This window comes from Ornithodoros turicata, chromosome 1 (genome assembly GCF_037126465.1).
Source record: "Ornithodoros turicata isolate Travis chromosome 1, ASM3712646v1, whole genome shotgun sequence".
Taxonomy (NCBI): domain Eukaryota; kingdom Metazoa; phylum Arthropoda; class Arachnida; order Ixodida; family Argasidae; genus Ornithodoros; species Ornithodoros turicata.
The window spans coordinates 10,335,130-10,350,153 of NC_088201.1; the positions used below are offsets into that span (position 1 = coordinate 10,335,130).

General features: G+C 45.6%; 1 protein-coding gene across 4 annotated transcripts in view; it reads right to left on the bottom strand.

Annotated features, from left to right (window-relative positions):
• Positions 1 to 15,024, bottom strand: part of LOC135396957 (neuropeptide Y receptor type 6-like) — a 477,468-nt gene that overhangs the window by 70,040 nt on the left and 392,404 nt on the right. Inside the window, exon 1 of one of the 4 annotated variants that reach the window (XM_064628243.1) lies at positions 216 to 252. The exons of the other annotated variants lie outside the window; for them this stretch is intronic. The gene's annotated coding sequence lies outside the window, so the exon portion shown is untranslated. Of the gene's footprint in view, positions 1 to 215; positions 253 to 15,024 lie in introns of those variants that run through there. 4 annotated transcript variants of the gene reach the window in all.

The window sequence follows — 15,024 nt, forward strand, 5'->3', positions numbered from 1 at the left end:
CCTCTGTGCAGAGTGAGCATGGATCGTGCATTACAGCCCCGTGCTTTGCCACTGATTCGTCTGAGCAAATTTAGCGATTTCTTCCCTTTAGCAATGGTTTCGTTCACTTGCTTCGTCCAGCGTAATAGAGCTGTCAATAGTGACACCAAGGTATTTGCATGCTTTACATCTTGGCACAGGGATGTTATTGATGCTTAGACGTGGGAAGTCCCTACCAACGTGTTGATGCAGACAAGACCCTGGGACTTTTCTCGTGATATCTCCAGCCCTTTCTCCGACAAGGTGTTGTTGATGGCGTTTAGTGCTACGTCGGCTGAGTCGCGAATCTTCTCCTTGTTCGTTCCTGCTATGCGGAGACCGATATCATTGGCGTATATGGTCAGTTGTGGCGCATATGGTGTAGGGCGCATTTGTTTGTGGATCCCAGCCATGATTAAGTTGAACAGCCTGGGGGACAGTACACTGCCCTGCTTTGCTTTGCTTTGCTTTGTACATTGCTTTGTACATTGCTTTGTGGTGGTGGTGGTGGTGGTGGTGGTGGTGGTGACGAACCGGCTTGCCGTTGTTGGCCTCACGTATGTGGGCTGCGTCACGACTGTAGCCAAGATGAGGTGATATGGTGTGATAACAGATGAAGGAATGATGTCGGCCGAAGTTTAAGATTTAGGGCTGTCATTGCTTTGTAATAGCTCAATCGCCGCCGCCGCAGTCAACTGCCGTGCTGCACGAGAACGCGGTGAGAATAAAGCATTGTTTTCTATATTACCGTCCTTTTCCTACATATCTCTTTCTCGATCTCTAAAGATTCATGAAAATGTTGTATGGAAGATCAGATACAGGTTTGGAGTCCAGACTGATGTTCAAGTCGAGGCATTTGTCAGGATATGGCACGATACGTAGCCTATTTGGATTGTGTACTGCCTGCAGTCGATCACGGCCGCACCATTCACATTGGCAACCATTCTCGGCCCTTGGTCTAACCAGATCGACCATCGCCAAGCTCTTGAGTATTTCAAGATTTTTCTCCGGGACACTGGCCTCCTCTCTACCCTATGATCTGCCTGCGTACCTGTGTGCTGTGTGTGTGTGTGTGTTTTCTTTTGTGTGTGCTGTGGTTTTGCCTACGGTTCTGTTGTATTACTGACTCCACTGACTATCGACCTTATTTAGCATCGTTCATCACCTCATCATCAGGACATATCTCATCCTGCCCCATTATGCCTTGGAGTAGTGGGTCGCACCTTACGTGGCGAATTACCCCATTCATTATCACTAATTTATTTGTTGTTGTTGTTGGATTGTGTACAAGTTTAGTATTAACACGGAATTTACAAAACTAACACTATCAATTAAAAATATTTTTGTCACGATGCTCTGTTTATTCCTTTTTCCCCACACGGTAGCGAAGGCATCCTATGAGTATGGTATATGCGCAATGAGCCGTTGTCAGCGACGCCTTGCTGCACATAAAGATGTATGTATTTCTAACGTGGAAGTCGAACATCGAACTCATTTTCGTCCTTCAGTCTCCACTTCCAGCGGCAACAATCATAGGCGGACGGTCCTTTTAGCTCCCACGTCGCAACGCGCACGACGTGGCGAAGCTATATGAAATAGCGAGGCATCTGTCCCAAGGTTTGCAGGGCTATAATGTCAACTCTCCCTTGGTACACAGGGCTGGGCTCTGAGATGGTCAAAGTTGACGCAAAGGAAATAATGCTCGGGGGCGGGGGGGGGGGGGGGGGGGTAGCGTGCCTCCTGGGTCGACTTCGCAAGAAACTGCGTCTAAATTTGTTCTCACCATCCGAGAAAAGCCCAGGAGAAACACCCAGACATCAGAGCCGTAATTCATAGCCTGGTCACCTCCCAGGTGAGTACTTCAAGCTGTCATCTTAACCACTCACCGCTGGTATGATATGATTGTACCCGTATGGTTGTGGCGCGAAAGAAGCTTTTAAATCAACAAATGAAACAGTTCATTCCTCTCACCACAATTCTTACTCTCGTCCATCGGAGTATAAAATAAAGAGTACGAATACCTTAATAACGGACAACACATACAGACTTACGTACACATACATATTTACGAATGATAACTCACAATAATGACATACACGGGCAAAAATCATTCATAACGATCGGCACCGACGTCGCCCTTCATTAGTACAGTGGAAATCCTGGGCCTTTCTGGGACAACAACGCGGATAGTCAACTCTCCTAACGAACCATACCTCGCATACCCGTCTCCACCAATGCATCATTAAGATTTCGATCGTGGACGTGTGTTGTACTTGCCGGCGGCGATTTGATTTGCACCACCTCCTCCTCCTTTGTCTATTGACTAAAGAGCGGGACCCATAATTAAATTCCGCAGTATTACCACTGTCTCGTCTGCCGTTAGCTTAAGCTGCTGGGCAAGTTCCTTGCGGCAATTTCTGTGCAGGTGCGTTGGACCTTAGCCGCAGTTACAAACGTACTGCAGTTGAACACGTGGCCGCCGGTTTTGTGTTCAACTGAGCTACAGCTATGGAAGGACGCACTGCATGTATGTGCTTGTTATACAGTTGGCGTACCTAAAATGCACCCCGAGTCCTTACAGTACAAGTAACGTTCTGGGAAACGTGGCTTTACATTCCTTTTATACGGAGTTTCATGCCATTTTCTACAATAGAGTTGAGAGAGAACATGAAGGGAGTTGACTAATACCTAAGGGGAGGATGCCTTTTCGGAGAATGTTCAGGACACGGCTCTGGTTCAGGCCTAGGACACCATGTGAAAAGGTTTTATTATTATTATTATTATTATTATTATTATTTACGAATATTTACTAATTATGGTAAGGGTTTGCGGCGCTACTATGTTCCTAATATATTTAATACTTTGCCTACTGATTCGTTGGATTTGATGTCAATTCGAGCTGTTAAGAGTGTTCTGGATGCGTTGCTAGGGTCATAAATTAAGGGTGTTGTTATTGTTAAGGTATTGCTATACTGTTATTGTTGTTAGTTAGTTTCCCGCTTGATTGCCGGGTCCTGCTCACAAACCGTTATGGTTTAGGTGGACCTTATGACATGTACAAACGATTTCACAGATGATAATAAAACTTCCAATTATTATTATTATTATTATTTATTATTATTAAACTAACATAATATGCAATACATACATGTGTTCCGATGCCATCAAGCGTGTCGATGTACTGAAGGAGGGGGGGGGGGTTGCTTTCGACTCCCAGTTGCGTTTTCATGATCATGTCTCTTACGTACGCTCTTCAGCTCTCACAATTCTTGGCTTGCTTACATATACATGCAAAATCTTTTCCACACACTCTGTATTTCTTCACTTGTATCGTTCCTTAATTTTACCGCGACTGGAATACGCGTCTCCAGTGTGGAACTCTCTTTCCTGCACTGACTCGTCACGGATTGAATTTGTCCAGAAGAAATTTCTACACATTGTACATAGCGTATTTTTAAGAAAAAGCCCTCACATTTGAATGTATGTCTATAGAGAGATAATGTCATTTCTTACATCCAACCACTCTCAACGCGACGCCGTTTTTATGATATTATGCTCTGTTATAAGATTTTACATGGTTTTCTCGATACACCATCTTTATTACATCACCTTCATATCGCCGTACCTGTCAACGTAACCCGACACACGAATATATTGTACTTATCCCACCATATGCCTGCAAATCCGATCGTATTCAACAAATGACAAACGCAATTCACCCCTCTGTTGATATCTTTAACTCCCATTCAAACGTTTTTAAAACTCTCCTCTTGCATTCACCCAGTAACACGTGAAGTTGTACAGTGTTTTTTTTTTCCTTTTAGTGCTATGTACTGTATATCTCTAAGTCTGTACTGTATGTATCAGTGTGAATATCTTCCTGTAACGTTCCTCTTCCTGAATATGTTATGTTTCGCCTAATCTGTTGTATGTATATATATATATGTGTGTGACAGATACTCATTGAACGATGCGACAGCACCAGAGGACACGTGTTTCGCCGTGTTTGCGGCTCGTCGGCCCTGGGTAGCTGCGCATCGTTCGGGATTGGCAAACCAGGGGTCACTCAGCGAGCGAAGTGACCCCTGGTTTGCCAATCCCGAACGATGCGCAGCTACCCAGGGCCGACGAGCCGCAAACACGGCGAAACACGTGTCCTCTGGTGCTGTCGCATCGTTCAATGAGTATCTGTTTCTCTACGTGCAGGCATAGAAGCCATTTTAATCTCTAAGTTTGAATTTCAAACAAGTCTAGCATCATTTACTTATTTTTTTAATGGCTTTCCCCCCCTCTTTATATATATGTGTGTATATATTTGTAAATACTGTATTGTCTGCGTGCGCCAACACCAAGGCTTCGGCTGTTCTTGGGCACATTCATAAAGTATTATTATAGTATTAATAATAATAATAATAATTATTATTATTATTATTCGCTGGACTATGAAATCCGATGAACTTTCCGAATCCCCCTCGGTCAATAACAGGACGTTCATCTAAGAACATGCAAAAGTTCTACGTTGACTATGGCTATGAATATCAAAAGTGTTCTCGCAAAGCTCGGCTGTGACTAGTTACCTGGAATTGCTTATGAGCTATGGCGTTAGTCAACTGGTGAAACTCCCAACAAGATATGGAGATGATAACTCTGCCACCATTATTGATCACGGTACAACTAATCTGCACGAAAGTTTGGTTATTTGACGCATCATAGTTACAGGAATTACGGATCGTGAAATGGTGTTTACCTCATATGGTTCACTATTGATGAATTAGCGTAAAAACAAAACTCCGTGTACGAAGTACTCGGTGGAATACTGGAAAGCATCGGCTAGACCATAATAATTCCGATGATTCATTTGACACCGCATTTCACGAATTTATTTCAGAATTTGGTACATGATTATAGTTGTCTCGTGATGTAAAGGTGATGTAGGGAAATGTTGCATGGACTATCCCCATTATGTTCTTTGAAGTATGTGCATTTCAATGCTTTGTTGCTCATTTATTAGGCTATCAGTAAAAGTCAGTTCCATGCTAATTACACTTAATTACTATACCATCCCACATAGTTTCAGGAATAATGAACTTTGTGCCAAATTACCCACACTTCAAAAAAAAAAAAAAAAGACGAAGCAGGAGGAGGAACACTGGTTGTATTGGTTTGTTTGTTTGCTTGGTTGGTTGTGGTGTTTGTTCTGTTCTCCGTGGGACGAAGAATAAGAAGAATTTTACGAAGTGAAAAAGTCGGATGGCAACCAGAACGCATGTAATTCTGGCACCAGGCCCCTGTAATTCTCAACGAATGGTAACATAATTTGCTGAGGCTGAATGAACCATTCAGACGAGCGCAGCATTTAAAATAAAAATATGCAATCGTCGAAAAAGCCAGGCGGCGACAGGACAGCTCCGCGGGCATCGTCTTTCCGGCGAATTACCAGGGGGCCTCAATCGACTACCGTGACATGCACTCGATGTCCTCACCTTGTCTCCTATATACATTTTGTTCCGTCTCTCTCACATACGTACAACACAGTTCATGTTCTTAGACACCCTTGAGTTCGTCCGCATCTGTGTCTCAGCCTCGGAATAGTTAACTTCCATTGGGGGGGGGGGGGGCAGCATTTAAGCCTTACCAACGCAGAGACAATGATTTGAAAGTCGCCTGTATGTCGACGAGAGCGTGATGTCGGCGTGTGTGTCATTGGTAGCACACCTGACCCGCAATCACAAAGAGTCCTCGAGTCCTCACTCGTCATCGAGTCCCGCCACCGGCACTATATAGCTGACTTTTTGGTCGACTGCCATGTTTCTAGCGCATGCTTTCAGTCATATGTGCTTATTGGTATTTTCGTTACTATTATCAACGCACTACAAACTTCCAGCTCTCGCATATTGATGTATTGTATGCCTTGAAGAGACCACATGCGCACACATACGCACCTTGCAGTTCTGCTTTAAAAGAAAAGTAAAGTAATAAGTAGCTTTATGTAAACAACGAAAGAACCAGCCACCTAACCTGACGAACTTCTACATTAATCTCCTGGATTGTTGGAGTCGTCCGATTGGGTCTTACACCTTACGCCGACTACGATCAGCAATTGGCGGTAGGAATATCAGCGGTGTACCCAGGGGCGGCGGAGCGTTTTGAGTTTGAATCCAGGGGTGGCGGGGAGGAGAAGCCCTTAGTTGGTGCCTCCCCCCCCCCTCCAATACCCCAGCCCAGATGTACACTCTAAGAAAAAAATGTGTCAGCATTTTCTACCCATCTCGGTAGCGCTGTATTGCGCCCACATTTCTAGTCACACCAACTTTACCTTTTGGGTAAAACTGCAGAGTAGAAACAAACTAACCAGCTCCCGTGGCATAGTGGTTAGGATGATCGCTTTCCACGCCGAGACTGGGAGATGACACGGGCTCGAATTCTGTCACCGGCTGTGCTGTCTGAGGTTTTCCCTGGGTTTTTCCGAAGACTTTCGAGACGAATACATATTGGCACAGCCCCCCCTGAAGTCGGCCCAGGACGCACACTAACCCCCTGTCCACCACTCTTTCCTGCTGTCCTCTCTCTATCTGTCCACGTCTGTACGCCGCTCATAGCCACAGTTGCTTCGCGGCGCTAACACGGAACTAAAAAAAAAACAGTAACAAACTACAAAGTAGAAACTGCGGTTCTACCAGCTTGGGTAGAAAATTCTACCTCTTTTTTCTCTTAGATGAAACGTGAGAGATAGGAGCAGAGGGAAAGGGACGCCGTCGCTTATACCCGCGGAGGAGAAGGCGCGCGTGAATTCGCCCGAAATAGTAGAAGTACTGTCGTTCTACCAGCTTGGGTGAAAAATTCTACCGTTTTCTTTTTTTTTTTTTTCTCAAAGTGTACTGCGTTATCTGTGGTTAGAAATTCTTGGCGTGACAAGAGGAGGAGCATCCTTCAATCTCTTGCTGGCTTTGGCATACATGTGAGCACACACGCACTCACACGAAGAAAAGACACACAAGTGAACTAGACTCACTAAATAAGCTTCGCTTCAGAGTATCGACACTGAGGTGCAAGGCAGAGCCGTTTATAGGGAGAGTTTGGCCATTAGGAGGAGCCTAACTTGAAGCGCGTCATGCGACGTCACTGCTGAGCCACCTCCCTCGCCGTGCTCTATTGTTGTCCCGTTATCAGCCGGTCGCCGACGCCATATTGATGCTGATCGTTGTTTACGATGCTAGGAGGGAAGACACGTGCGTACATTGTCCTTCGAAAGCCCTTCGTTCTTGAACTCTTTCAGTTTGGCAACAAAACCCCCCTTATCAAAGGCGGCTGTGGGTCATAAGCCGGTTATTCCTGTTGATTGCATTCATTGCGAGAACAAAGCTGACAGACAACATCAATATGGCGCGCATCAGATGGCTGATAAGCGGATTCTGCTTGGATTCAGGCTTTTTGGGCGGCGCAACGACGACTTTGACGTCAAAATAGGCTCCACCCACGAGGCGGCAAAAGATCAGAGAATGGCCAAACTCTCCCTATAAATGGCTCTGCGCCCGAAATAGTAGAAGTACTGTCGTTCTACCAGCTTGGGTGAAAAATTCTACCGTTTTGTTTCTCAAAGTGTACTGCGTTATCTGTGGTTAGAAATTCTTGGCGTGACAAGAGGAGGAACATCATTTAATCTCTTGCTGGCTTTGGCATACATGTGAGCACACACGCACTCACACGAAGAAAAGACACACAAGTGAACTAGAGTCACTAAATAAGCTTCGCTTCAGAGTATCGACACTGAGGTGCAAGGGAGAGCAGGAGCGCCATCTTGTTTCCGCACCACACTGCTGGTATCATCCCCATTTGAGGATCAAAGACGGCTAGCATAATACTCCCTGTGGGATAGAGAAGGGTGTATGATTGTTGTTGCGCGATAATCCGTGTGTTGTCAACCAGAGCGTCCCGAGGATGTCAAGGTGAGCTCAAGGCCGTCAACTGCTGCTTGCAAACGAAAGGAACATTTCACCCGCGCACGATAGATGGCATCGTGCGCGAACGTGCGCAGTACGCGTGCGCGTGGGTAGCGTGCGCGGAAACAAGATGGCGCACGCTCGCTCTTGGGACTCAGTGTCGATACTCTGAAGCGTAGCTAATTTAGTGACTCTAAAGTGAACGATCCGGCGCGCATTGTATATACTTCACGGCCGTTTCTCTGATGCCAGACGCTGCGTCTACGCGCCAGACTAAGGCTACTAAGGCAGACTACTAAGGCAGACTAAGACTACGCGCCACGCACTTCATGCGACGCGCGAATATGGACGCGCAGCTCCCTGACGCTAGGAGGTATAGCGTCATTCGAAACGCAACGGAAACCGAAACGCAAAGAAAAGTGCGGCTGTTGCGCACGAATACTTCTTCAGTTCGACTACGGATTTCACAAGGTGCATGATCACAGGATTGTTTGCCCCTGAGATATTTTGAATTAGCCCCTGGGTAGCCCACTTGAGCTCTTATCCAACTGGTGGTAATGATGACTTTGCGTCCCTCCCCCCTAGGAATATCAGGGGGACAATGTACCCTTGTCCCGCCCCCCTTTCCGCCCGGCCCCTGGGGGAGTACCCATGTCGTAGCTGCTCCACGCCCAACGGTATCAATTTTGCAACAACTGCAAAATGGGCTAATGAATCAGAAAAGTTATTTGAAGAGGTTAGCCACTACAGAGTGAAGTTATCTGCCTCACCAGTGAAGACACCTGTTCAGATGATTTTGTTGCACATGTTAAAGAATTAAATAAATATAAACTTAGGTAATTAAATAAATAAATGTTGCAGTCGTTCGCGCAGACACTTGGTGTGCATTTCCCATTTCCGTAAAACTTGCGTAACGCACACTTTGACTAACAGACGCTGAAAAGTAATATTGCGACTCTGGAACGTATTTCTGCGTTATGCTACGTTGAATACACCAAATCATCATTGTGCACAACAAAGCGACAGGAGTATTTGCATTTTTACGGTCACCTGGCGGACTTGCAGTGCGTAAAGACTCCCTAAGGCGAAAAACGTTACTCAAATTCACGCACGAAACTATTATGCAGGCAGACAGGTCCCCTAACGGGTCGCTTATTTTGCGAACGAATATATCCCGCAGGCATTTTGCAGATATCACACGTTTCTGCTCTTTTGATAATTAGAGCGAAACATTAATTACTTCGCGCACTCGACTTTGAAATGAACTGCTAAGGGTTACTCGGTTCAACCCTAATTAGGCCACCACAGAGAGCCGACAGCGCACTGTTTGTGACCAATCCAAGGTTCTTTCTCAGAGTTCTTCCGTTTGTCGGGAAAACATGCGGATTTTGATTTGAGTCATGGGGAAAACCGATGATTTTGCGTTTCGAAACAAAAACTCACAAACTTTGTTTTGGGGTTGCTGAAAGACTGGATTTTTTTTTCTCCTTCCTGACAAAAATAGCGCCACAAGCGCATTAAACCTCAGACCATTCCTACATTATACACCTGTAGCATCCAACACAAGCGGAGCCAGTCTTGACATTATCACCCCCTCCCCCCAATCCCATAGCCATCTCATGTATACATACAGGGTGTCTTTTTTTTAGGCGATACAGATTTTTCATTAAAAAAAACTATAAGGGCTATAGACATGCTGTTTTCACTTCTATCATCTCTGGCCCGGCGGACGTTCTTGGTCATATGTTGCTCAACCGTCAAATCACTAATTACCTAAAATCGTAAATTAACTTTTAATTATAAAAAATACGAAGTTGTCCCAATGAGAACATCTGTTCCTTTGGTGACCTGATATCGTAGCCGTTTTCAGAACAAAAGTCCGTTCGGTAGATCGTCCGCAAAAAATTCGTGAAGGAACACAATTTTTTTTTATTTTGTTTATTGCGCATCTTTGAAGACCCGTCTTTCCTTCACCTCCAATATGAGAGGGGAAAGGGCACGCTGTCGCCTCTTGCGTCCGCGAAAAAGATTAACAGAAAATGCAACACAAGATAAGGGCAGTTCCGATAGCGTCGCCCGATACATGTGTTTTTGTTTTCGCAAGTTAAAGCTCATCTTCGACGCATGAGGCGGCACTGTGGCGGCATCTTCGACGGATGAGGCTCCTTCACCATCTCATTGGAGGTGAAGGAAAGACGCGTCTCGGATGATGCGCAATGAAGAAAAAAAAAAAGAAAAAATTGTGTTCCTTCACGAATTTTTTGCGGACGATCTACCGAACGGATTTTTGTTCTGAAAACGGCTACAATATCAGGTCACCGAAAGGAACAGATGTTCTCATTGGGACAACTTCGTAGCTTTTATAATTAAAAATTAATGGGCGATTTTCAGGTAATTAGTGATTTGACGGTTGAGCAACATATGGCCAAGAACGTCCGCCGGCCCAGAGATTATAGAAGTGAAAACGGCATGTCTATAGCCCTTATAGTTTTTTATGAAAAATCTGTATCGCCTAAAAAAAAGACACCCTGTATATGTGTGGTGTGTGTGTGTGTGGTAGATCGAGTTGGCGACATTTTTTGTGCTGCGTGGGGCTGTGTCATTTTACGGTACTGAGACACGTAATAAGAAACATGAACAGGATGCATGACGTGTGCCTTTTCTTCAACTATGTGGCCTCCCGTGGATGACGACGACGATGTGACCTTGCTGCCACGTGCTACTGGACTGCCTCGTCAGTTCTATCGGCAACATTAGCCAGTGCCTCCTCTATTACTCAATGCCTGTCCATTTGCAGATGTGCCGAGCCGCTTCCCTTTCCCATGGAGGGCACATAGAGGGCGCCACTTCCCTATTACCCTTGTCGTCTGCTATGCGCTCTTGTCTGATTTCGATAAGCGCGGTTTCGAACGTTTCGAAGAATGCGGTACTGGTACTGCCTTCTGCCATTTTTTTCTTCTGGGACCAAGAAAAAGGGGCAAGGGGTATCGTTTCACAAGGTGCCTGCGGATCTCGCGTTACGAAAGGAGTGGTAGAAAGTGATAGCGAGGAAAGATTGGGAGCCGAACACTACTTCCAACTGTTCCGTTGTGTGCAGCAAGCACTTCCTTGCGAGTGATTACAAAGAAAACATCAAAACGCGAACATGTGCGGCAAGTGACGTCAGCGCGCGTCAGACCTGGGTGTAGGGTAGTGGCGCCGCCAAACGAGAGAACGTGAACTAATACGCATGCGCAGTATAACGGCACCTCTGACCGAATGGAGAGGCATTGAGTAATAGAGGAGGCGCTGCTTTAGCGCATGTTCTGGAACCAATCGGCTTTGAAGCACGAATTATCGTTATATTTAAAGCTCGCAGGCTCCAAAGTTGCTTTCGTATAGGCTCGCGCTAGAGCTTGTGGCGAATCACGGGGCGAGTTGGTGCATTTGACGCACGTTATGGAATACTGACAAGTTGAACACACGACCTACTCTATACTAGAGACCTGGACAACTGGCAATCGCCTATGGGAGAGCCAGGTCATGGGATAGTTACGGCAGTGGCCACTGCAAGCGCCACATAGCATTATTGGGGAGAGGGAATGACGCAGTCACCCTTGCCACCGTCTTTCTTGCTACCAAGGTGTTGCTAAGCACGCGCTATTCTCTCTCTCATTGCTTCGTCGTCGTTGTCAACAGAGCCCACCATGCATCGCCGCGGTTTCGGCAAGTCACGTGGTAACGAATAGTGCGAACTAGTGCCAAATCCCATAGCCAGGCGGCGATCGCCATAACTACTACCCCAGCGCTGGGAGCATTGCGGATGTCCAGGTCTCTAGTATAGTAGCAGGTCGTGGTTGAAGATCGGGCGGACTCGAGTATAGAGGAATATATAGGGTATATAGGGATGTATATAGGGCATATAGGGAGGTGTATATAAGGCATATGCAACTTGGCATTCGGAGACTTGTGTTGCGTTCGTCCATCTATGTTTAATACACATGTTTAGAAAAGCAAGCGTGTATTGTCATCAAGCAAGATAACGACCTATGGAGGTAGCCGTATTGCCAACTGTAGGATGGGACAAACGAAAGCTTGCCCACATCACATTTCAAAAATAGTACTGCTCTCGCCCTAAAAACGAAGAGCAGGATCAACTAGTGCTAGGCAGGCAGTCCCGCGGAACTGCAAATGCCAAATATCCCTCTGAAGCCTTCATTGGGATCGCAATACACATGTTTAGAAAAGCAAGCGTGTATTGTCATCAAGCAAGATAACTACCTATGGGGGTAGCAAGCGCCATCTATATATGTATTGGCATCATCGTGGAAGACCAGCCAAGCGCCATCTGTGTCACGCAAGGGCTCATGGGAACTTCTAGCACCTCAGAGCATCACGAGACGGCCAGAGGCGGAGGTAGAACAAGAACAACAACATTCCCGGTGTGCGCAGAAGCAGCGTCAGCCTGGATAAACCATAACCCAAGCAGACGACAGAGCAGTGTCCCTCAAAGTTCTCCTGCTGCTTTGCGCCGCGCGCTTTGTGGCGCGCGCATCTTTTTAAAATCGTGTATTGCCTCATCCGCTACAACGTTACAGGATACATGAAGCCTGAAAATACGCAATTAGACCATTCAAGCCACATTTTATTGCAAGAAACGTCGGTTTAACGCTTCAATTGCCGTTCGCGTGGATAGTGGCGACAGAGCGAGATCACTATCTAGGCGTGCGACCTTTGTTATGTCGAATATTCGGTCTTTCAGCGCGGAATTCGCATATTTTACAGCAGAAAACTGGGAATACCTGTTCATAATGAATACTTTGAGTACGGAAGACGACGAAATACAGTGTGACTTTCTGTGGAAAGGCACAGTAACTTCGAACGTGTTGAATAATTGGCGAAACATTGATTGGTTCGTGCGCTCGACTTTGAAGTCCACTGCTAAGAATTACTCGGTTCAACAGACGGACGCACATTCCCCCAGGGCGTGAGTCGTGACGTTGCCCACATACGTGAGGTCGACAACGGCAAGCCCTATCACCACCACCACCACCACCTCGGTTCAACGTTAATTAGCTTTAGTTAGAGTTAATTGAAAGTGGCCTTTCCTCCTCTGATATGCGGTTTCATTGCGAACAGCCGTTGTGCACCTCCGCTGCAATTTTTCTGCATTGTTTTCTTTCTTTTTTTTTTTTCTTCCTATATTGTGCGCGCGTGAGAATGCATGTCATGCAAGTTACCAGACGCGTAATGTAATTATGCTGAATGTGATAGTGGACATTCTCTTCGATGGACAATTTGAATCGTGGATGAGCTTTCGTTTACTTGATATTCGGTTAGCGTTGTGCAGTGTTAGCTCCACACTCTAAATCTTTTCACACCTTTAAAGGTGTAATAACGTGCATGGCGCACGCCTTCTTAGGTGTAATTTTGGTAACATCATAATGGAGCACGGCTTCCCACAAATTTTCTTTACTCGAGTGTTGTCTGTCCTCCAAAAATTCAGTCTTGCCACAAATCAACATTGTTCAACAGTATTGTAGACACTTGCGCGTGCTCGATTATCGATAGCGATGCATATATGCATTAGCTCGTACCTGCGATATCCAAGACATAATGAAAGCAAAATTTGCACTGACACTTGATCTTTAGTAATGCTTTCCAAATTTTGTAAAATATCATCCTGGAGATGCAATGTTACGCAACCAGGTTGAATGTTCATAGCGCACACCTTTAAAGGTGTGAAAAAGTTTACAGTGCATAACAACAGGGGCGGATTATCAAAATTCATTAAGAAGGGACTTACAGTTATCGGGACGCTAATGTGTGGACTCGTCAAGATTAAAGACCACAAACTAACCTGACATTTTGAGGACGAACAGTTAAACGAAGAAATATCCCTCGTTGTGCCTATAGTGAAGGCCGAACTGTTCTCTACTGCCTCGACTGCTGCGTAACTACTGCTCAACTCGCGCGGTGCCTCTACCAATAGAAGTAACGTAAACCGTATCAACGCGGTCCCGCCGAGCAAGCTTCTTCGGTGTAACTTGAACGAAGGTGTTCGGTAGTACTCACCCTTGCTAGTTCCACTTGGGCAGTGATTATGCGATAATTTGTTTTCTATTGTCTCTTTCTCGCACTTCTATCGTTAATGTTAAATGTTCCAAATGTTCCCTATTAGCTTTTCCTCTACCTACGCAGTCGGCCAGTCGCCGCGAGCAGCGCGGATGCTACGATCAGGTTAGAGAAGCATGATCAATCAATAGAGAACTCCCGAATCAATGCAGGTGTTCATAAGTTACTTCTTCAGTCGAGCTGCATCAGTGACGGAGCAACTGTTAGCTATTTCGCCTTCAGTCACATTAATCGGAGAGGTCTTCAGAAAGATAAACGTGATGGCCATGCAGTATAGGCGACAACAGAACCTTAGCAAGCGTTCTTGATGACGTTCACGGCACCACAGGTGGTTTCTTCCACGTATTTTAAGGAAATAATTCTTTTCGCTACTTTGAATATGAAGTACAAATCGAACGCCGTTGTTTCATTAGATTCTAGCTAGCTGATATTCACGACTACATCACCGGTGCTGCTGAAACAAAACCCTGATCAGAAAAGTAGAAGGCAAGAGAGCTGCTGTAACTACTATCCCCATCAGTTACGACGCACCTGCGTGTGTGATATCTCATTGTGTTGCCAACTGTAGGATGGGACAAGCGAAAATTTGCGAAAACTCATTTGCGTGTGTCATGTGTGTGCGCGAGTGTGTATGCCTCCTCTTTTTCATTGTCATCCCACTCATCTACTAACCCACGTGCACTGAGGTATGGTACCGCAATTCTTGCGGTGATGTGATGTGATGTGATGTGAATAAAGAAAAAAATGGGGATGTTAGTTTCGACGAAGTCAAACTGGCTACCCCAGTACACTTAATACAGAAAGTTCAAACCGATGATGAGATGATGAAAACACAAAGGGATGATGCCCAGAGACGAACAGAGATGATAATGGAGTTCAACATGTAGGTCAAAAGTTCAAGAGCTGCGCCCAAGTGAGAGTAAAGTGGCGGAATCGCCGGGGGCACACAGGA